Source organism: Gadus morhua, chromosome 11, assembly GCF_902167405.1.
Source record: "Gadus morhua chromosome 11, gadMor3.0, whole genome shotgun sequence".
NCBI classification, from domain to species: Eukaryota; Metazoa; Chordata; class Actinopteri; order Gadiformes; family Gadidae; genus Gadus; species Gadus morhua.
The window spans coordinates 11,790,851-11,812,927 of record NC_044058.1 but is presented as its reverse complement, the minus strand read 5'-3'; the positions used below and the strand labels follow the sequence as shown (position 1 = coordinate 11,812,927).

General features: G+C 44.8%; 1 protein-coding gene across 6 annotated transcripts in view; it reads left to right on the top strand.

The window, feature by feature from the left end:
- The first annotated feature begins 2,732 nt into the window (after positions 1-2,732).
- The window catches only part of mef2d (myocyte enhancer factor 2d), a 74,215-nt gene continuing 54,870 nt past the window's right edge, over positions 2,733-22,077 (top strand). For 3 of the 6 annotated variants that reach the window (XM_030369498.1, XM_030369497.1, XM_030369496.1), the window contains exon 1: positions 2,733-2,992. The gene's annotated coding sequence lies outside the window, so the exon portion shown is untranslated. The remainder of the gene's footprint in view (positions 2,993-22,077) is intronic. The other 3 variants (XM_030369501.1, XM_030369500.1, XM_030369499.1) reach the window with 2 other exon arrangements.

Below are 22,077 nucleotides of genomic sequence, written 5' to 3'. Positions count from 1 at the left end.
GGAAAGCTCTCCTCTTGCCTCACAGGAAGCTGTGTTATCTAATAAGAGGAACATCGTGTACATGAGGAGGGCTAACTGTTAGATAAGGAGTATCTCTTAGTGAGTGGTTTTCTTTAGGAGAGAGACAGAGAGAGAGAATCAGAAAGAGAGAGAGATATGAGAATGAGAGAGAACCAGCGGAATTGGAGGAAGAGGGAGATTTCAGAAGTTGTAGTAAGATAAAAATGTTGTTTTGACAAAAAATAAGTAAATTAAGTATTTTTAAAGTCAAATCACTTTTTAAGTTTGTGTGCGGGTTGTTAGTGTGTGTGTGTGTGTGTGTGTGTGTGTGTGTGTGTGTGTGTGTGTGTGTGTGTGTGTGTGTGTGTGAATGCAATGTGTGTGTGTGTGTGTGTGTGTGTGTGTGTGTGTGTGTGTGTGTGTGTGTGTGTGTGTGTGTGTGTGTGTGTGTGTGTGTGTGTGTGTGCGTGTGTGTGTGTGTGTCCCTTGCCATAAAAAATGGTTGGATTGGCCAGAATAAGTATTGTAAGACAGCTGTGTTTAGTTTTGTGGTAGGTCTACACCACAATCCAATTATCAGCTCATCTCACAATGCTCTCCCTTGGTAGAGGATGAATCAAGAAAAAGCAAAGATAAAACATCCAATTTGGATGTACTTTATTCTTCCCTGAGGGCACCTTTTGAAACCACGTACCTGATCCAGAAAAAACACCAAGCTTCATATCCAAACCAATAGGTAACAGTCCCATGGCTTGCATTACATTTCTATACCACTTCTCTGGCCTGGGAGCCCACAGCTACAGGCACCAACAACTTTAGTTCAATGTCCCCCATGTAAGATTAGACTGCTCTTGTGGGTGTATGTTGTCATTAAGATCCTGCAGTAGTAAGTTGACTCTGGGGGGGGGGGGGGGGGGGGGGGTCAGCAACTGACTGCTGTACCCTCCATCTGGGGGGGGGGGGGAGTGTCCATGCAGGAAGTTCTCCCCATCTGTTTGTATCCAAACCCCAACGCATAAGCTCCTTACGTAGAGCATGAAACACACTGCATAATCTCTCTCTCTCTCTCTGTCTCTCTCTCTGTCTCTCTCTCTCTCTCTCTCTCTCTCTCTCTCTCTCTCTCTCTCTCTCTCTCTCTCTCTCTCTCTCTCTCTCTCTCTCTCTCCCACTCTCGCTCCGCGGCAGCACCACGTCTATTTCCATGTGAACCCCCCCAAAGCCCCCCTAGTTATACGATAGTGGCCTAATCAACCCATTCCTTACTGGTCATTTGCGGCTCCTCACTCACTCCGTGGCGGACCACGAGCCTGCAGTGTGTGATAAAGGGCTCGCAGAGTGCGTCTCTGTGGTAGAGCAGCTGTCAGTCGAGTCCTTGGTGCAGGTGGTCTCTCCACGTGTTGCACAGCTTAGAATACCTGACACTGAACATGGACCCCCCCCCCCCCCCCCTCACACACACACACACACACACACACACACACACACACACACACACACACACACACACACACACACACACACACACACACACACACACACACACACACACACACACACACACAAATACATGGAATGAACACCTGACAGGAGACCACACACTGGAAATACACAAAGAGTGTATACCAATAAACAACATGTGTTGTCGTTGCTATTGCTGTGCGTTAACTGTATACTGGAGGTTTTACAACAGAGTGATACATCAGAGTTGTTTACACTTAGTAGGTATAGTAGGCCAGAACGGAGCCCAGAACAATATTTTTCAAAAGCTGTGACATGAGAGGTAATTCGCATGCACAGAAAACACTGATTGCAAAAAAACAACAACACTCTGTCTTTCAGTTGACTACGACTTTAAATCATCAAGCCAAACCAATTGTTCTTGACCGATGAAAAGTGACGTAGTGGGCGGCTGACCCGCCGGGAAAGTGTATAGAATGTAACCGAAACAGTGGTTGCGTTCAAATTTCGTCATCTACTGAAGTTGACAAATGTGAGTTCGCATGAGTTCGCATAAAAGTAAACAGTAATTAAAACACGGCGTCAAGAGCCATGCGCTCCGGCAGGCTGTGTCCGAGAACACTCACTACCAGACTCACTGAAAACACCATGTTCTTCCGCCGGTTGCAACAGACAAAGTAGGGCGTTCTGCGTGGACTCCCGTTTATTGCAAATTAGACATTAATAGTTTTCCAATTTAATGGTTATATTTTGCTGACACTAAATGTGTTATTTCCTATGATATTTTTTTTTAATTCAGAGCTATGAATAGTTCGATTAACACAGAAATGGTTTAGGCTTCTGCGTCTTTAGAAATTAAAGGTAGACATAGGCCTACTGGCTACTTACTAAGGTGAAATCGGGGGGATCTTCATTTTACATTAGCGACTCCTTAACACAAGTTGCGTATCTCGAGAAAATTACGATGTTGACATTGTCACCATATTTTTTATGATTTTATGATTAAAATTATCCTTGCATTTATTTTATTAAAATTCCCTAACAAACTAGTAACACCATTGCACACTGATGTTAAGAATATAACTGTAACACAGTGCGATTTCATTTACGAAAAACAAACTTTAACAAACAGGAATAGAAGATCTAAAGCTTTCAAAACATGAGCAGCGGAGGGATATACACTCTTAACACATGATGTCGCCATCAGTCCTTCCTACTCCGCGTACTCGCCGCTGATGTCTTGATTGGTTAAGCAACGTGAGCAGCACACGCCTATTGGTCCGGCACATGTCAATCATAAAGCAATGCCACTCCGGATAGATTAGACACCATTTACAGTGTATCATTTGCCATATAACTAAATAGTTACCCTCAACGTCAAGAGGAAATATTTTATTTTATTGACAGCCTAGTGACTTTGTGACTCTAGAGAGTTTGTGGTCACGTTGTACGAACTCTGTACATTGTACATACGTATAGGGGTAAATCGTTGAAATCTCCTGTCTCCAAACAGATGTGGATACAGTGCTGCTTGGTAAGTCACTTCTTTACAAGCTTGTGTTGATCGTTTTTACCTTCGTGTTTCTTGTTGCCTATTCCTGCGTATTACCGTGGCTGTGTTGTTGTATTTATTACGTTTTGAGACAGTTGATGATGCAGTCTTGGGATATCCGCAACTCGTCCCGTGCTTCGCCTCTTTCAGTATTGTCAGGGATACGCCGTGTTTCAGTTGGCCAAGTTACAACCTTCTTATCCTATAAACATAGTTTTTTTATCGCGGCTACATCCGTATTCAATAGACTTTACGCGGGGACGCGTTATAGCCTGCGGCACAACGCGCTGTCGTGTTTCATGTGCGCAACAGTCCTGACAGTCCATTAGAAACTGTCCACACGATTTATGGCAAGTGTCACTTAGGTTTTGATGCCATTTCTCTTCATTTCGTTAAATGGATTTAATCTTAAAGAAGTGCATGTCAACTTTAATGCAAACTTTATCACGCCATAAATTGTGTTTAAGCTACCCCGTTTGAAGACAGGTTAACATTGCAAAGAGGGGGGGGGGGGGGGTGAGTGAAGAGCTGAAGATGTGCCAGGGAGGAGCATTTATACACGGTAAAAGAGAAAAAAAGTACATTACTGTAATCTTTTTGTTTTCTTCAATGATGCCATAGATATACTAGTTTATTTTGCCAAATGCCCGTGGTTATGCGTGCCAAATTATGTAATGAACATGTAACAAACCCATATTACAATTGTGCTCGCAATGGTGTGCGTAATTGCTGTTCTCCCCCCGGAGCAAGTGTCCTCCAACTATTATCCTTGTTTCTCTCCACAGTTCCAAGAACATTTGGATTCCCCTTAATTTTAATGCTATCATGACACTAGTAGTTAACCCGATTTAACACGCACAGCTTTAAAATGAATGCTGAATATGCAATAATATGTCCTATAAGCTTACACTGCTTTCAACACGGCCAAACCTCTCGAGGGGGAATGGGTTGCAATAGGTGCAGATGGGTTGCTCTTACAGAAGTAGAAGGTGTCTCTCGACAGGCTGTCACATGGTGGAGACAGGGTTCCTAGCGGGACTGGTGATAAAGGGATGTTCGATGTCGGGACTTTCAGGGCAGAGGAGATTAGTAGGGCTTTTGTACAGAAGGACATGCAGGCCTTAGAGTCTAGTAGCCCCGATGGTCACTAAGACGCTTCTTCAGGTAAGGCAGGGTTGAGTACAACCAGCACAAGAGGCTAAATGTGTGTGTGTGTGTGTGTGTGTATGTTTGGGTGTGTGTGTGTGTCTGTATGTGTGTTTGAAAGTGTGTGTATGTGTGTGTGTGTGTGTGTGTGTGTGTGCGTGTGTGTGTGTGTGTGTGTGTGTGTGTGTGTGTGTGTGTGTGTGTGTGTGTGTGTGTGTGTGTGTGTGTGTGTGTGTGTGTGTGTGTGTGTGTGTGTGTGTGTGTGTGTGTGAGAGAGATAAAGAGCAATGCTTGGGCAGCAAGTTGCTGTTAATCGTAAGCATGCCCAACACACACCCGCCAGTGAAGGACAGAGGTCGGATCGATGCAATAGCCAATAGTATACTTCTACATGAACGCTTGCTCCAGTGCCCTGGACCAAAGCGCTGCACATCTTTAACTTCTAAATTCGCAATCCTTTCTTACTTACAGACAGACAGACAGACAGACAGACAGACAGACAGACAGACAGACAGACAGACAGACAGACAGACAGACAGACAGACACACACACACACGCACGCGCACGCGCACGCACACGCACACACACACACACACACACACACACACACACACACCGACAAAGAGTTTCTCAGCGAGTTTTGTGAATCTTTGACTCAGCCAGGGTTACATGTTTGTGTCTTTCTTCATCACCATTAAACCAGTTAGATTAAGTACAACTATTTTAATCTACTCTGTTCTCTTCTGTTCTATTATTTTTCTCCTTCACCCTCTGACCTCTGCCTGCCTGACCCCCCCCCCCCACACACACACACACACACACACGCGCACGCACGCACGCACACACACACACACACACACACACACACACACACACACACACACACACACACACACACACACACACACACACATACACAGCCTGATAAACGTTGGACAATCCATAAATTGGAGGTTACAATAACTGGACTGGCTTTCTGTAAAGGACTTAAGCTCCTGATAACTTCTGGGCTCAGCTACAGTAATGGGCTTTAGCTGGCCCTGAGAACCATGACTGCCGACCAAGACACAGCCCTCTCTCTCTATCTCCCTCAGCCAGAGAGAAAGATGGGTACGAACACTTGCTCTGGAGTCTGTAGGGAGAGAATGAGAGAGCGAGTGAGCGAGTGTCCATGCCTTGAGGAGAATAAAAATACTCAAGTTCCCTCTTAACAATGTTTTGTTTAATCCAACATGCCATTGTTTGTTCCATTGGGTGTATTAGGATGTGGTGGTTAATAGCGTAGAACAAGTTTAGGTGTTGTAATGTGTGAGCCTGGGGAACTGCGTGCACCACACCAGAGGTTAATGATGAGACAAGACAGGCTTTTTACATCGCCGAGGAGCGGCCATGTGTCCCATAGTGTGCGTTGCTCGGCTGGCTCCAGTCAAAACACACACAGAGTGAGAATAGAGGCTCCGCCCCTTCTCTCTCTCGTCTCCAACCTCCTTGTCTCTACATGGCCTGTTTGAGGAAGTACAATCATTCCTTCCTGCTGTAGCTTCCTGCTAAGATGACAAACACAGCCAGTCAGCCTTTTGTGCCCGCCACCCCTCATCAGACAGTGTGTGTGTGTGTGTGTGTGTGTGTGTGTGTGTGTATGTGTGTGTGTGTGTGTGTGTGTGTGTGTGTGTGTGTGTGTGTGTGTGTGTGTGTGTGTCCTTCTGTCTGTCTGTCTGTCATTGTGTGAGTATGTGTGCGTGTGTGTCTATCTATTTGTTAAGGTGTGTATCTGTATCGGAGTGTGTGTTTGTGTGTGTGTGTGTGTGTGTCTCTCTGTTTGTGACGCAGTGTTTCTGTATCTGTATTGTGTGTGTGTTGATTCGAGTGAACATTAATGACGTGAACAAGAGTTCCTTAGGGCTCGCCCGTGCAAAATGACGTTGTTCACAGTTAGAGCGCATGTGGAATGTCTCGCTTTATTTGAGCGTGCGCAAACCTGCGTCTTTGTGTTATGTTGTCAACACACTTCAAATCGTGATGTGCTCCCAATTAGCTGGTGCAGCTCAGGCCTCATATTTTAAGGAAATTTGATTTTTGGGTTGGCAAAATAAGCGATTAGTCAGTCAGTGTGTCTTAGGATGTTGCATCGCAACAGATAATTTCTGTTTTGAGATTAGCTTGTGAGCACTTGTGAGGAACTTGTCCTCACATACCCTTTTGATGTCAAATGTTTCCATCCTCCGAAACCAGTGTGGATTTTTATCTCTGCAAAGCAGTGTAAGCTGAGCTGTTGGTTGAAATGGTCAATAATACGGCGGGGTAGGGCTAATAGCGTCCTAACTTTACGCTACTCTAAGGACAACATTGGCCTCAGGATTATTAATACTTGGACAGCTTATATATGCCGAGCAGTGTGTCAAATCTTTCGCGAGCATGCTTGTTGCTGGAGTAAAAGTATTGATCTGATACAATGAGTGCCCAGCATTAAACCCCATTGCAAGTCATTTATATCACTGCTGTAGGTCATTTAAACATAGATTTTTCATATTTCTAATTTAGACGTCAAGAAAATATAACGGCAACAACAATGGCAAAAAACACCTAACCCTATAACGTAGTGCAGAGTAGCTACACATCTTAACTGTACACTGGCTACTTATTAACTGAATAGCTAACTGATTCATGGACGAAAAAACAGCATCTATTCTAATCATTCTTCTAAATCATCTTAATTGGGGTTTAATCTGGCCATTAGCTTAATCACGTAATGAGAATACGATGATAATATTTATTATCATCATTATATTTAGGAAATGACGATAACAAAACTGTGCCTATGTGCACGTTTGGCGAAAAACAAGCTCCCTTTCTTATATTTGTTTTATGACATGCTCTGCGCTTTAACCCTCACTGAAAGAAAATTGTACTTTAAGGCACAAACAGCACTTACTACCTGTGTCTGTGCGCTGGTCCCCATCCCTTTGTGGCCTCCCTTTATGCACCAATTGGAAGGCAGGTTCTGCCGAGTGTTGTTCCCACGCTGAGGGAGGAGAACAGGAAGGACTTGGCTTCACAGCAGGGCTCTACCTTCTGCTATTATGGCTATGATTCAATCATGGCAGGGCCCGCTCTACCCTGGCACACTGTAAAAGCCAAAGAAATGTCCTCCACCTCCTCGCCATTGCTAATGGAACTTCGAGCCAAAGGTGCATTTTTCACAGAAAGGAATCCATCAGCCACTTACTGTGGGAAATAGCACCGGTATGCTTTACTTCACAAATCCACTCCTCCAACCCCTCTGCTCTCTCAAAATGGTCTCCTCGCTTCTTTTTTTCTGTGCTCCATCCCAAGGTTGCCGCCAGAGGTGCACTGTGTGGCGTGGTGGAGTCAAACTGGGCCAGCTCTCTCGGCGCTCTTTCCCCCAAAGTGCCCTCTGTGTGAAATCGTTTTTTTTGCCTTTGTGGTCCACGGCCACGATGAGGCATTAGGGCCCAGCAGAGTGTGGACTACAGGGGGATGCAGACCTACTCGGCTTCCCCAGGACTAATCTCTATCCTCCAGCAAAGGCCTAAATTGAGCCATCCTCAGCTGCTGATCTAGGGGTGAAACACCAATTAACATAATGAGCGACAAGCCACTGAGGAAGGAAACAGAGGAGGAGGAGGAGGAAGGAGGAGGAGAAGATGGCCACATAGATTGGGATGGGGGGTGGCCAGACAATCCAATCGGGTCTGGGTGAGCTGTGGGGCCGGAGCAGGGCTGAAAGGTCCCGGGTTCATGGGGATGGAGCAGGGGGGGGAAGGGACTGGGGATTGATTCCGGGGGAGAGAGCAGGGGAGGAGGAGGAGGAGGAGCAGGAGGAGGAGGAGCCATGGTGCTGCAGGCAGAGCTTGGGCGCTCAAGTGGCAGCTTAGTGAGCACAGTGATTATGAAGCATGAAGTGGAGCGCGTTGATTGCGGCGGTGATGAAGGCCTCTCCTAACAGCCTGATGGGGATTTGTTGTTAGTCTAGCTGTGTTTGTTCTGGCGGAGTATGTGTGTGTGTGTGTGTGTGTGTGTGTGTGTGTGTGTGTGTGTGTGTGTGTGTGTGTGTGTGTGTGTGTGTGTGTGTGTGTGTGTGTGTGTGTGTGTGTGTGTGTGAGAGGAATCTGTTTTTTCAGTTGTTGTTGAACAGCAGTCCAAGTGCATATTTTAATAATAGAAGCGGATATTTCCCAGTAAACTAATTTCAGCTGATACGTGGCCATTCACATGGATAATTTGGGGCTTTTATTACTCACTACCGTTGTTCCGCCCAACCCAAGGGCATTTGATTGGACATAAGTTTTTCATTTGCAGCGCATAAAATATCCCTGAAGTTTTGAACATTCGAAGAGAAATGTCTTACCCAAACCCTCTTTTTTACCCAAAAAAATGTGTCATATTTTTCAGCTGATGTGCTATATAGATGAATGCAACATTCAAATTTCTTCTTCTTCTTTGCTTGAGTAGATTTTAAGAATATAAAAACTGCCATTGAGGCCACGGGCATGTCAAGGTTAATTAAAGAACCTCAGAATGCAACACTTAGTCAATATTTTTGATCTATATTTTTTACCCTCTTAAACCTGCAGTTGTGTGAATTCATGCATCCATTTAAATAGTGAACCGATTCCTCAAAAGATTGATGTTAATTTAAATTAGGCTTTACACTTATTCTAGTATTTAATTTAATTAAAATCATTCAATTTGCTTCAATGATGGTTGATATCAGGGATGGAAATTAACTTTTTTGTCCACCAGCCACTGTGGCAGGTAGATTTAAAAAATCTCTCGTCTTTTTTCCCAGCCACTTTTTATACGCTATATATTTTTTTAATAAATGGATTTTAAACAATATAATAGTAACAATAGATAAGAAAAGTTTTTCATACGCATCTTTTTTTCCATCAGAACTGATTTTTACTGTAAGTAGGTTCTACCAAGGAACTGAGTGGAAAACGTTACCCTCTTACCGATAAACAATACACAGGTATCTGCCATGTTAAGTCATGTTCATTTCAAAGGTGTTACAATGACACGTTTGGGGATAATTCATCTATACAAAGTATTTTCAATAAAAAACAAATTGACATATTAACAATAAAACAACATGCATGGCTACACCATCATAAGTCAATTTGTTTTTTTATATTAACATGTGATTGCATACAAATGTGTCCACAGACATGGTAACTATAAGGTATGATATTAAGCATTATTGGCCCTTAACACTAATATTCAGAAAAAACACTGCCTCAAAAGGCTATTGGCTTAAGCAATACAAGTAGAGGCATATACTTGAACTATATACCCTGAACTTTTAAACGTTGCAAACGTGCAAAAACATAATTATATATTTAGGTGGCATTCAGTCCAAGGCTGAAAATATGTCTGTGGCATTCAGTAGGCCAATGCTGTGGTAAAGTGTGTAAAGTATGACCAAGTGTTTCTTTCTTTTCAATAGTCTAGATAGAACTTTATCAATCCCCTGTAGGAGAAATTTGTTAATGTTTGTCCCTATAAAACATAATGGTAAAAAAATAAATACAAAACACGACGGTAACTGAGTAAGTCAAACCGTCCAATCTGAAGGCTCCACTTAACCACTCCCCCTACTCACTTCCACCAATGCAAAGCGAACAGAACTGAGTAGGGGAGGGCGTAGCCTAACTAGTTTGTGAACGACCCAGAGAAATGCAAAGCAAATTCAATGTGAACATGTATGAGGCTTTAATAAAATCCCAGACGATTTTGAAATTCCGCAAAACATTTTTTTAAAAGTGTCTCAAAAAGAGGGAATGTCCGGGCAAAAGAGGACTTATGGTTAGGCCTACCCTACGTACGGGAAACACATTAGATTCCTACCTGTAACACTGTTAAATAGCGGCCCAAATTGGTGGGCGCTATCCTGGTAATTTCTCTGCGTGAGAAATACGAAGGCGTGTGAGCGTGTGCATGGGTTGAATTCATGGGGCAAGCCCAAGGAATCTCACACTTCCAGGTTCCATGAAAGAGGACCAAACTAATTCACACAATAGCATTCATGCAAATCTAGTTCTCTCCAGTCACGCTGATAGTACTTTGCTAGTAGTAGCGCTTTAATTTGCAGTGTCAAGAGAATTCAGAGAAATCTGAAATGCTGACTAAATTCTCAGAATTCTGACACTGCAAAATATTGCGTGCTTCCATACCGCTCTAGATTCCCCCACCCCCACACAGATTTTTTCCTGTAGAAACCTATGGTGGAAACCGATACGCCCTCTCAACCAAAAAATGTTTGAGTCACTTCTATGGTAGTAAATCTGTGCCAAATAAAAAGCTGTTCTAACTCTAAGCAATGAATATTTTTGCATTGAAATAACGTATTTGGATTTGAATTGAACTCCTATTCAGCTTTATTTTTCAATTTTAAAAATTCAGAATCAAAGATTCAACGTCAAGAACTTCAAGTGGAGACGTTGATAACGTTGAAATTCAAATCCAGATACGTTATTTCAATGCGTAAATATTCAGTGCTTAGAATTCAATGGCTTTTCATTTTCAAAATCCGATGGCACAGATTTACTTCCATACATTTCTCCTTCGTCATGCTTAACTGATCATACCTCTCTCTCGTTGGTTACACAAATCTTACCATGGACACTTCGAAAACCCCTCTCAAATTTCAGCCAGCCAGACAATTCACGTCACAGTCACGTGTGTTCATTTATGAATGGAATTCTGAACGTGTCCCGCCTCCGAAATAGCCTGGCTATAGCCGTGCTGCCTTTGGCACGATTTCATTTCGTGCTGCGAGGCAGCCTGGATTCCATGGATCCGATTTTCGCCTGAGATGGGGAACCAATCACAGAACGGGGAGGGACGGCAAGACGATGACGACGTCTATGCGACACACCCATCGTCTTCTTCCGAATTGCGTGTGTCTCACGCCGAATGCGTGAGACTTGAGAGCTGTTACCGGTATATTATCCCGGATGTTGACAGTCGCAGTTCAGCAAGAGAGGCATAGAAGAAGAAGGGGGCCGGATGTTGACAGTAATGGTTGTGGAACTGTGCAGCGCCGTATGACGAATGTATTAAATATCCAAATTTGATCAGACCTGACTGAAAAGTATTACCCGACACAGTGGCGGGTGAAGTGACACAATTCACCCACCACCATACAAATCCACCCTCAAATGGCGTGTGGCGGGTGTTCAATTCCATCCCTGGTTGATATTGAGCTCACACACTCCAAAAAAGTAATTCTGACCTACATGTAATTTAGAACGGATCTCCAGATAGTTAAATACTGATGGTAATCTTATTCTGTATCTTCTTAGAAGTGAAAGGTCCTATGTATATTTACTATTGACTGGTACTCCTGGATACTGTGTATAACTCACATATGTATTAAAACCTGTGTCCAATGTAAAGGACGTGCACTCTTTTTAGACCTCAACTAAATACTGCTACAAAGCCATTGGGAGATCGAAAACAGTGGAGAGAAAAAATAATGTTAATGACACTTCTAAGATGGATCAGGCACAATATGTTGGCTTGACTTAAGATAGTGAAACATAGAGACATTTCATGAAAAAATAAACAAAAGTGAAGTACATAAAAATTGCAATTCTATTAGATATCTGCTGTTTATGTGTATATTAAAGAACGGAGTGAGGAATATTATTTTCTGTAAAGTGATTGAAAATGTCCCAACTTCTTTTCAGGGACATGTTCCTCCTATCTCAGACAGAGCTGTAGCTTCGAGACCTTAGTGACACAAACTGGCAAACAATCATGAACCCAGATGTGAAACGTCCTATACCACACCACATCAAAAGAAAACAATGTTTGACCAGAAAAGCTTCATGGTGCTAATAGGTTTGAAAGTGTTATCATTTTGTTGTCTCCTAATCCGCTCTTCAGCTTGAACCTTTAACCTATAAACCCAACTAAATACCATAAAATCTGCCTGAAGTGCATTGTTGGTGTTTTACTATTCAAAAAGACTTATTTGAACTGTTTAATTCTGCTTTCTGGAAATGAAATCTTTACTGATAAAAAGACACGTGGCGATTTTGGCCTCAATGATTATTCTGTTGCAGAAATAAGACACAGAGATGTTGAAGTCGTATTTCAAGTTATATTATTCCTGAGCGCGAGCTGCGCTCTGGTCTTTGCTGTGAAGGGCAAGTTGGATTGTGAATGGAGTCGTTGAGGCCGACCACTAACTGTCACCCTAACCTTTATAATGATCACTGTCCTGGACCTCGACTCACCCTCACCCAGCGTGGGCAACACCATTTTCACGGTCTGTGGGTTGACTGGAAAAAGCAGCTGCAAGGCTGAGGAACTTGAGCACTCCGTATCCTGGAAGTCACAGGTTCAATTCCTTAATCAGTCATTTGGGTCTTGTGGCTTCTTGCGTTTTCAGTTTGGGCTTGGTGGATTTAAAAATTGATAAGATTGATTTTATTAGAAACATTTATGGAAAAGTAGGAGAGTAGCATGGTCTATTCTTTCTTTATTTTTACTTTTTTACTGTATGTCACTGAAACAATGTGTGACCTTTGAATCTTTGAACTTGAACTTAAACAGGCCAGAAAAGCTTAAGAATACACATTTCGGTACACTGAATATATCCCATACTGCTCCAAAGAAACTAAATCAAATGTCGAGATTTGGATTAGAAAATGTCAATCTGCACTCAAATCATGTTGGCAATATAGTACATTTATAAATTGGCTATGTAAACGGTATCTGTGTATTCACATTTAATTTGACTGGGGATTATGAATTCACTGAGTATATATTAAAACTCTTATCTGTATCTGTCTGCGTCTCGTTCTCTTGTGATGTTCAAGCGCCAGAGTCTGCCTCAATCTGCTCTCTTTGCTGTCTGTCCTGCTCACTAGCAACGCTTTATCCAGATTAAGTTGTATCCCCTCCCTCCCCCCATTGCCTTAACATTAGAGATGCACCGATTGCAAAATTCTTGGCCGATACCGATTTCCGGTTTTTAAGGAGGTCTGACCTGCCAAAACCGGTTTTTCCGATACCGATTTTCTAAGAAATAATTATAATCATATAATATGTTGATAGGTTTTCAATGTAGTGAGTCCCCGGGACCCACAGGTGGCGAGTTGGGTGGGTCCCTGAGAAATTCAATGGGTCCCGACTCCCCAGTTTAAAAAATGTGTTTCTTTTTTATTATTATTCTATTTCTTAAATGAAATTAATAGTGTTAAACTCAATACATGAAATTGTCATCTGAAAAGCGCAGCCATTTGTATGTGGTGAGCCACTGCTTCAGAAAAGTTCGCTTTTTTTGGGAGGAACATGTAGAAGGTTGAGGCAATTCTTCTGCAGTGGGCTCATCAGGCTCAGTAGAGGGGGAGGCAGAAGTAGGTACAGGCAATGTTGAGGTACTCTCTCTAGGCTGATCAGAGTCAGGGAGGAGTGCAGAGGTAGTGGGGACAGAAAATGCAGCTGCAATAGTTTGCTGACCTGCAATAGGTTTCATCTTTTTCTTTGGTGGTATTTTTGCGTTCTCTCTTCTCTGCCTGTTTCTCGAGAAAAACGGGATCTCGTTGGAAGCGCGATGTATGCGCAGGCGCCGTTTGGGCATAACAATATGTAGGCTGCCGTTCAATGTAGTTTTCATCACCACCACCGGATTATGTTTCATTTATTTCATTACAGCACGTCCCCTAAACGTTACAACATAATCGACACGAATGAGCACAGCATCGAGCAGTGGAAACGTGGGTTTATTTACTATGAAGTTTGTATTTTTAATTGTTGAAATGAAATCAGCGGTGACGAGCTAGTTGTTTTGGTAGCGGCTAAATTAGCATGTCGCGATACTTTGAACAGGGGATCACGTCTGCGCCGAGTAGATGCGCAGAGGGTTGAAACAGTGCTTGTCTGGTCTGCTCACAAGAAGGTTTCTTTGGCCAGTTACTGTGATTAAACACGAGTTGTTTAATGTTCACAATGTATCGTTTTTCATGGGGAAAATTAGATGCGTCCCCGGGACGCATGGATAGTGAGTTTAGTGCGTCCTTTCAGATTTGAATGCGTCAGGGACGCAGGACGCGTACCTAGCAACATGATCCCCCACGGCTTATTTTTGACTTGCAAGCATTACAAACAGCGTGTTTTGGGTCGTCCTGGCACACAGTGAAATAAGTCCAAATCAGCGACATGTTTTTCTTCCCGCGCTCTGGGCGCCTTGAGCTGCTACGCACCGCGCATGCGGGTGAGTTTGATCGGCCGAAAACCGGAAATTACGACAGTGACCGGCAGGTCACCGATTGTGGCCGATTGGATACAAAACCGGCTTTTTTAATCGGCGGCCGGTTGATCGGTGCATCTCTACTTAACATGCCCTTTAGCAAGCAAAGGGGTCTGTTTGCAAAGCTAGTCAAATGGACTTTGCACTATGGCTTGAGCAGCGATCAGGGGGCATAGCCTGGGATCAAGACCTGGCAACCTATGTAGGTTAAATGCAACTTAACCGTTTTCCATCTGCAGAATGGCTGCTAACTAACCTAAGATTGGTTTGGAGCCGGGGTCTCACCGGGTTACGGTGCACTAGCGAGGAACCATGCAAGGCTGTGATGACCTTGACTCAGGGTGGTGGTGTCAAAATCCCCTTAAATTCAATTTGAATCCTTTTAGTTCAGCTTTGGGCCAAGCTCCCGCAGCAAGGCACTTTATTCGAAAGTCCATTAAGGTCTGAAAAGTCTTGAAGCTCCTAATCCAAACACACACAGAGCGAGGAGAGAACGCGGCAGAAGCCTTTCATGTCTCCCATAATGGCTTTCCCTGATGTCGCATTTCACAATTTTGAGTGCAAGTTTTCATACATTTTAATCTTAGCACCCCATCTGCCATATGTACTGTCATGTTTCTAGCTGCGATGCAGGACGTGGACTAACCTCATGGGAAAAATACGTAATGTATGCAATGTTTTTTAAGCATTATTTACTAATAATTGTTACACAAAGATCGATTACCAGACAGAATCAGAGGTTGACAGCAGACATAGGGCTTGAGCAACAGAAAGAGTCAGGGTTACTGGGGAAATGGGGACTACTGACAGACGGCACTTGTGCATGTTTCAGTGGACGTGTCGCTTCTGGTCCAATGACTCCAGCTGCTGTTCTCTAGGTGCCAACACCAAGTGCAATGGGGGTATGGCATTGCTGCAGAGGTGCTGGAAGATTACTGCCTAAGAACAGAATTGTTTCTAACTCGGTAACACGACGAGGCAAACTGCAGTCAGCCGAATGATACAGAAGTCTATGGGCCTTCAACCACATCAACCTCGGTTTCACTGGGATATCGTTAAAGCAATTTCACTTTAAAAACAAACACTGAAATTGATACATGTGATCTTTCTTATATGAGGGACCATGTTGTGGCTACGGTGGTACACGTTTATTTATCAGAGAGAGAGCGAGAGGGAGAGAGAGAGGTAGACTGCTGACACACAGAGTAGGACCAGGTGTCGTGCCACCATACCAACGGGGTTACCGTGGCGTGAGAGCAGGGGCTGCTGGCCATCACTCAGGCACAGCTGAAACAGCAAGCGCAAGACCCAGGAGCTGACACACTACACCCTGGCTCCTCATGCCATCCAGCTTTCTTTCTCTCTCTCTCTCTCTCTCTCTCTCTCTCTCTCTCTCTCTCTCTCTCTCTCTCTCTCTCTCTCTCTCTCTCTGTCTCTCTCTCTCTCTCTCTCTCTCTCTCTCTCTCTCTCTCTCTCTCTCTCTCTCTCTCTCTCTCTCTCTCTCTCTCACGGCATTTCTCTGTCTGCTTTTCTCTTTTGCCCCCCATTACTTATTTTAGCTGTTTCTCTTTCTAGCGCTCACTCTACCCCTCTTTTCAGCCATCCAATCTGTCTCACTTTCTTGCTCTCTCCATTTGCCTAATTTTCTCTCTCTGTCTCTCTCTCTCTTCCTCTGACTCTATCTCTCTCTGGCCCCCCTTCCCCTCCTCCATCCCCCTCCTTACACCATCCCTATCTCTCACCCTTGCACTCTTTCTCTCTTGCTGTGTGCCCTTCCCTTTCTAATTTCTCTCTTCCCTCGGAAACTCTTCGATCTCAAAGGCCTTGGGTTGCCTGCTCTTCACCCTCTGACCTCTGGCTTCTTTCCGACCCTGCCCACCCTCTCACTGGCTCCGCCCACACGCTGGCCTCAATGCCACCCTCCCTGAGTCACCCCTCCCACATTTCCTCCCACACCAGCAGAGTGAGGCCGCAAGGTTAAGGACTCATTTGAATATTATATCAAGTGTTCTTGTTCTACCGCTGTACAGATGTGTTTGGGGGGTTTCTGATTTAGCCGTAAGCTGGGGGGGGGGGGGGGGGGGGGGGTACAATAACTAGGATCAGCCCTATTCTGTATAGATGAAACCATTACTCCAGAGCTGGGAACCATTCCAGAGAATGAAGGAGGGTGTGTGTGTGGGGGACAGGGGGGGGGGGGGGCGGACTGTTTGTGCATGTGTGCGTAGGGGGCTGGGCTGGAAAAAAATCCCCTTTCCACTCTTCAAGAGTAACTCACTTCCTTTTCTGTGTCTAAGTCTGTGCAAGCAATGGCCCACATATCTCCAGGCATGTGAACGCATTCATGCCTGGATTCATGCACGCATGTGTGTGAGAGTGCATTAACAGTTGAGTGTTTATAGATGTGAACATATGTGTTTGTGTGTGTGTGCGTATGCGTGTTTGTCTATGTAAGTGAATGTGTGTAATATGTGATAGAGTGGGTGTTGTGTGTGCAGACTTGTGTGCACGGTTAGTCTCTGTGTGTGTGCGCGTGCTCTAGTTAGTGTGTGTGTGTGTGTGTGTGTGTGTGTGTGTGTGTGTGTGTGTGTGTGTGTGTGTGTGTGTGTGTGTGTGTGTGTGTGTGTGTGTGTGTGTGTGTGTGTGTGTGTGTGTGTGTGTGTGCGTGCGTGCGTGTGTGTGTGTGTGAACAGGTGAAAGCCACTTCAATGTCACTGTGGGCCACCTTGTTAAACCTCCATCCTCTCTGGCTCTCACCATATCTCAAACACAGGACACCCAAACCACATTGCATTCTGGGAAACACTTATACCGCGTCTGTACAGCGTATAGTACACCCTGTGCTCTTTTGTGGTAATAGCACAACGTTGATGCAGTAACTTATCCTAATAATGAACTGACAATAGTATGGACAACACACAACAGAACACATTTTGTTTACAAAAGTACAATATTAAATAGTTAATTCACTCTTCAGTTGTTTGAGTACCTATGTACCCGTATGATGTATATTTATATATCAGTCATTGGTTCATACAAATTAAACACGGCAAACAACCGGAGCAAAAACATAAACCCCACAATGCTGTCTTATGTTGTTTATGGTGCACTTCTTACACATAATGTCTGAAGAAGGATGGTTCGGTCTTCCATCTCTCCAGCATAGCAACAGCAGCCCGGTGGGTCACCAGGGAGAGAAAGAGAGAGAGGATTGGCTGTGAGTAGCGCTGGTCTCTCTGGCGGTCCCGTGTCAGAACATCTATTAGATAAGGGTTTATTTGATGGTGTTCCGTGGGCCGCCTCCTCCTCACCTCTAGACCCTCTTCTGCTCTCTCCAGCCCACGCCCGCTCCCGTGCAGGGAGGGAGCGTGCATAGACGTCCACCCACTGGCCTGCGTGCACGTGGGAACATACACACGTACATGTGCATGCACGCAGCCACACACACAAACGTGCCCAGCCACACACACACACACACACACACACACACACACGTACACGTACACATGCATGCACGCAGCCACACACACCACACACACACACACACACACACACACACACACACACACACACACACACAGACACACACTTTAAGGGACAATCATGTGCACAGGTGCATGCATCATTGCGAACGCATGCACTGCACTCTTGCTGTCTTTCGGTGTCCTCTCTCTCTCTCTCTCTCCCTCTCTCTCTCTCTCTCTCTCTCTCTCTCTCTCTCTCTCTCTCTCTCTCTCTCTCTGTCTCTCTCTCTCTCTCTCTCTCTCTCTCTCCCTCTCTCTCTCTCTTTCTCTCCCTCTCTCTCCCTCTCTCTCTCTCTCTCTCTCTCTCTCTCTCTCTCTCTCTCTCTCTCCCTCTCTCTCTCTCTCTCTCTCTCTCTCTCTCCCTCTCTCTCTCTCTCTCTCCCTCTCTCTCTCTCTCTCTCTCTCTCTTTCTCTCTCTCTCTCTCTCTCTCTCTCTCTCTCTCTCTCTCTCTCTCTCTCTCTCTCTCTCTCTCTCTCTCTCTCTCTGTCTCTCTCTCTCTCTCTCTCTCTCTCTCTCTCTCTCTCTCTCTCTCTCTCTCTCTCTCTCTCTCTCTCTCTCACTCTGCATTCTCGGGAGGGGGGGGGGGGGGGGGGAGGGGGTTCTGCCAGTTGTTTAGGTTATTGAGCTGGTTATCAGGTTACAGTTTGAATAGCGCCAGTGTAGGGACTGAGAGTCCTGACGCCGTCTCCAGAAATGAAGACTCACGACAATACAGAATACTTGAAACAATGGCGTGCCACACGCGTCACTGTTTGAACCTCGGTAAGAGTTAGGGACGGGAATACTTTGTGTCATTTGATGTCTCTGGAGGTTGTTTACCACAAAGGGATCTCAGCGCAACGAGAACAACAAGCAGCCAGATTAAGCCCTGAATAAATACAGAATCAATTAAAGAATTTAAATGATGCGATGCCGGTTGAATTAGTGTTTACCTATTGAGCTCATGGAGAACAGAACCATGTGCCGTGGCAGGGTAAGCTCTGTGTGCTTCTGAGGACATGATAACACGCTGCACACACCAGCGTATTCAGAGAGGATTCAAATATATTAAAATATTTATTACAAAACACCCACCTCTTCCTCGGTCACATCTTGAGGTATCTAGAGTTGCCTGTCTGTCTGTCGGCCTGTGGAGCCGAGATTGTCTGTTGGTCTCTATGCCTCGTGTTGCTGTTTGTCTTCCTCACTGCCGCCCTACCAGTTTGGTTGTAACTTTTTTTTTATGACGCTAGACAGTGGAAAAGGCTTAAACAAACGAAAACTAAAAACCTCCAACAAAATAACTGGTGAAGCCAGCAATGTAGTTCTCTTTCGTATCGCTCATTTTTATTTATTTTTTGCTTCGCACAGCGAGAGAGAAAAAAAAAAGTCCAGAATCTAAAGATGTTCTTTGGCACCCTGCTGTTCGCGCATCCAATCCAGAGAAGTGCTGTGCTTTCACATCCTCTTTCAGCATCAGCTCCAGTCCTCCTCAGACACTTCACCCCAGCCATGCGACAGACTGACGGAGATCAGCCTGTGTTTGGGCTGGTGGTGGTGTGGTGGCTGGGGATGATTCAAATGTGTCAATACATATATTCCTATTTATCTTACACCTACTTCAACAGGATAGCAGGCAGGCTTTGTAGCTGAACACGCTGTTGCAGCGCCGCCTACCATTGACAAGGAGGGTTGTAATGAGAACAAGATGAACTAGGGGGAATCACGCAAGAAGAATAGGGCATGTGTTTTCGTGTCTGTGTGTGTGTGTTTGTGTGTTTCAGTTCGTATGACCTGTGAATCCAGTTTAAATAGCCGACACTCAAAGCCAAAACATCCTCTGTGACTTATTATGTTATATATATATATGTGTCACTTTCTGGACGATACTTCAATCACTGCTGTGCGTAGCACGACAAGGTGGAGCTCCACCTCTTGTCCTGCCCCCCCCCCCCCCAGGTATGAAACCAGGTCTGGGGACCACAGGCGTCAGGGACCGAACCAGCCGTTAGCGCGCCGCTAGGGCTTACCCTAGCATCTGTGTTGCATAGCGCCTGTTGCTACGTTGAGACGCTGCGTTTCCCGACCCCCCTTCCCACACACACACACACACACCGCACACATTTGTGTGTGTGTGCGAAGAGTTATGTGTTTAGTAGTGACTGTGTGACTGTGTGCCTGCGTGCGTTGCATAGTGTGTGTGTCTGGGTTGTATGTAGTGGTAAAAGAAGGCCTTCAACAGAGGACAATTCCTCAGGAGTCACAAATGTGTGTGTGTGTGTGTGTGTGTGTGTGTGTGTGTGTGTGTGTGTGTGTGTGTGTGTGTGTGTGTGTGTGTGTGTGTGTGTGTGTGTGTGTGTGTGTGGCTGAGGGGTATTAAATGGGTGGGGAGGGGCTTGAAGCGTCCCCTCTGCCCCACCTGTAGCCTGTCAGCTGTTGTAAGCCAGTTAAAGCGTCAGCTGTTTCTGAGGAGAAGAGTTTGTGTGTGTGTGTGTGTGTGTGTGTGTGTGTGTGTGTGTGTGTGTGTGTGTGTGTGTGTGTGTGTGTGTGTGTGTGTGTGTGTGTGTGTGTCTGTGTGTGTGTGTGTGTGTGTGTGTGTGTGTGTGTGTGTGTGTGTGTGTGTGTGTGTGTGTGCTTTTGTGTGTGTCTGGGTTCTTTCATGGTAGTCACTAGGACTACTAGCGTTTGTGTGTGTGCATACGATTGTGTGCGTGTGTGTGTCTGTGTGTCTTTGAGAAGGGGGGATTTGTGACCGTGTGGGGGCCTCCCTGCCCTGTTGAAGATCAAACGGGCCCCCACCGGCACGTGTTTGTGCCGCAGCACCGCCTCACACTCTTGCACCACCATGGCTGTTGGGCCTTGCAGTGCATATCTGCTGTAGCCCCGCCCACACTAATTTCCACCCTGACCCCCCTCTCAACTCCAAAAAAACGATACAGCTATTGGTTCTGAAATTGTTTTTCAAAAAGACCTCCTTGAATGGATGTTGTTTTTTTTAACAGGGAGGAAATTTGTCACAAAACACATGGTGTCATTCTGCTTTTGTTCCTGTCTTTCCCGTGTTTCAGACACACGAAACACAACAAGAAAATGTGTTTTGTATTGTATCTGTCAATTCAAATATGATTTCCAAAAGAACCATTATGCTGTAAGTAGTCACCATGGAAATTGGACTCAAGTTGCCACTCATGTGTTTTATATCCATGAGGGTAGACAGCCAGCCCATTGCCAACCCGCATAGCACAGACTAAACAACAGCGTGCGTGAGGGGGATAGCGTGTAATCCAACACCAGAAACAGATGTTTTCTCTTCGGGAGACAATGGAACTGAATGTAGGTGACAACTAGCTCCATTTTTGTTACTGATTTAAGGTGAACAAATGTATGTATGCCTCATCATATCTCAATAAAGGCATACATGACACATCTTTGATATTTTATGAAGGCTAGAGTGCTTTTACTGGAAAGGTATCTGTATAACCAAGATAACATTAACATTTATCGAATATATTGTGATATTCCTGTAATAATAAAAGTGTGACAAAACATCAGAAAGGCAGGAGCCAGTATGTCTGGATCTGAGGTGGGCCGTTGGTCGGGGGCCAATGGTGTATCTGCTTGCTTGTGTATCTGGTGTTTGTGAGGGGGGCCCAGACGAGGGGGGGGGGGTTGGTCTTGCTGGTGGCAGCTGATGGAGGCCATACAGTTTAAGGGAACAGGTTGTTGCTGCGTCTGTCGGTGTTCGTCTTCCACTTGTGACCTTTGATCTTTGGCTGTGACAGCTCAGGGAGGCGAGGAGCGAGTGGGAGCCTGGGGCCGGCCGGTCAATACTACACTTCCTTTGGATTAGGAGAGCCATGCTGGTCGGGCAGTGGGGGGTGTGATAAGATAAAATGAGGAAAGTTGTACTTCATTAATCCCAGATGGGTAATGAGGGTGGCACAGCACACTGCGCAGGAAATAGGAATGATTTAGATTCTCATATCTTTATTTATATGGGAGTTGAAGTAAACATGGATAAAGAAATTAAGAATCGGCAACAAATATGGAAAATATATCTATAGACACGGTATGAGAAGTAAGAAATGTAAAGTACATTGCGAACATTTGAGTTGGTAGATGTTATTGATCGGA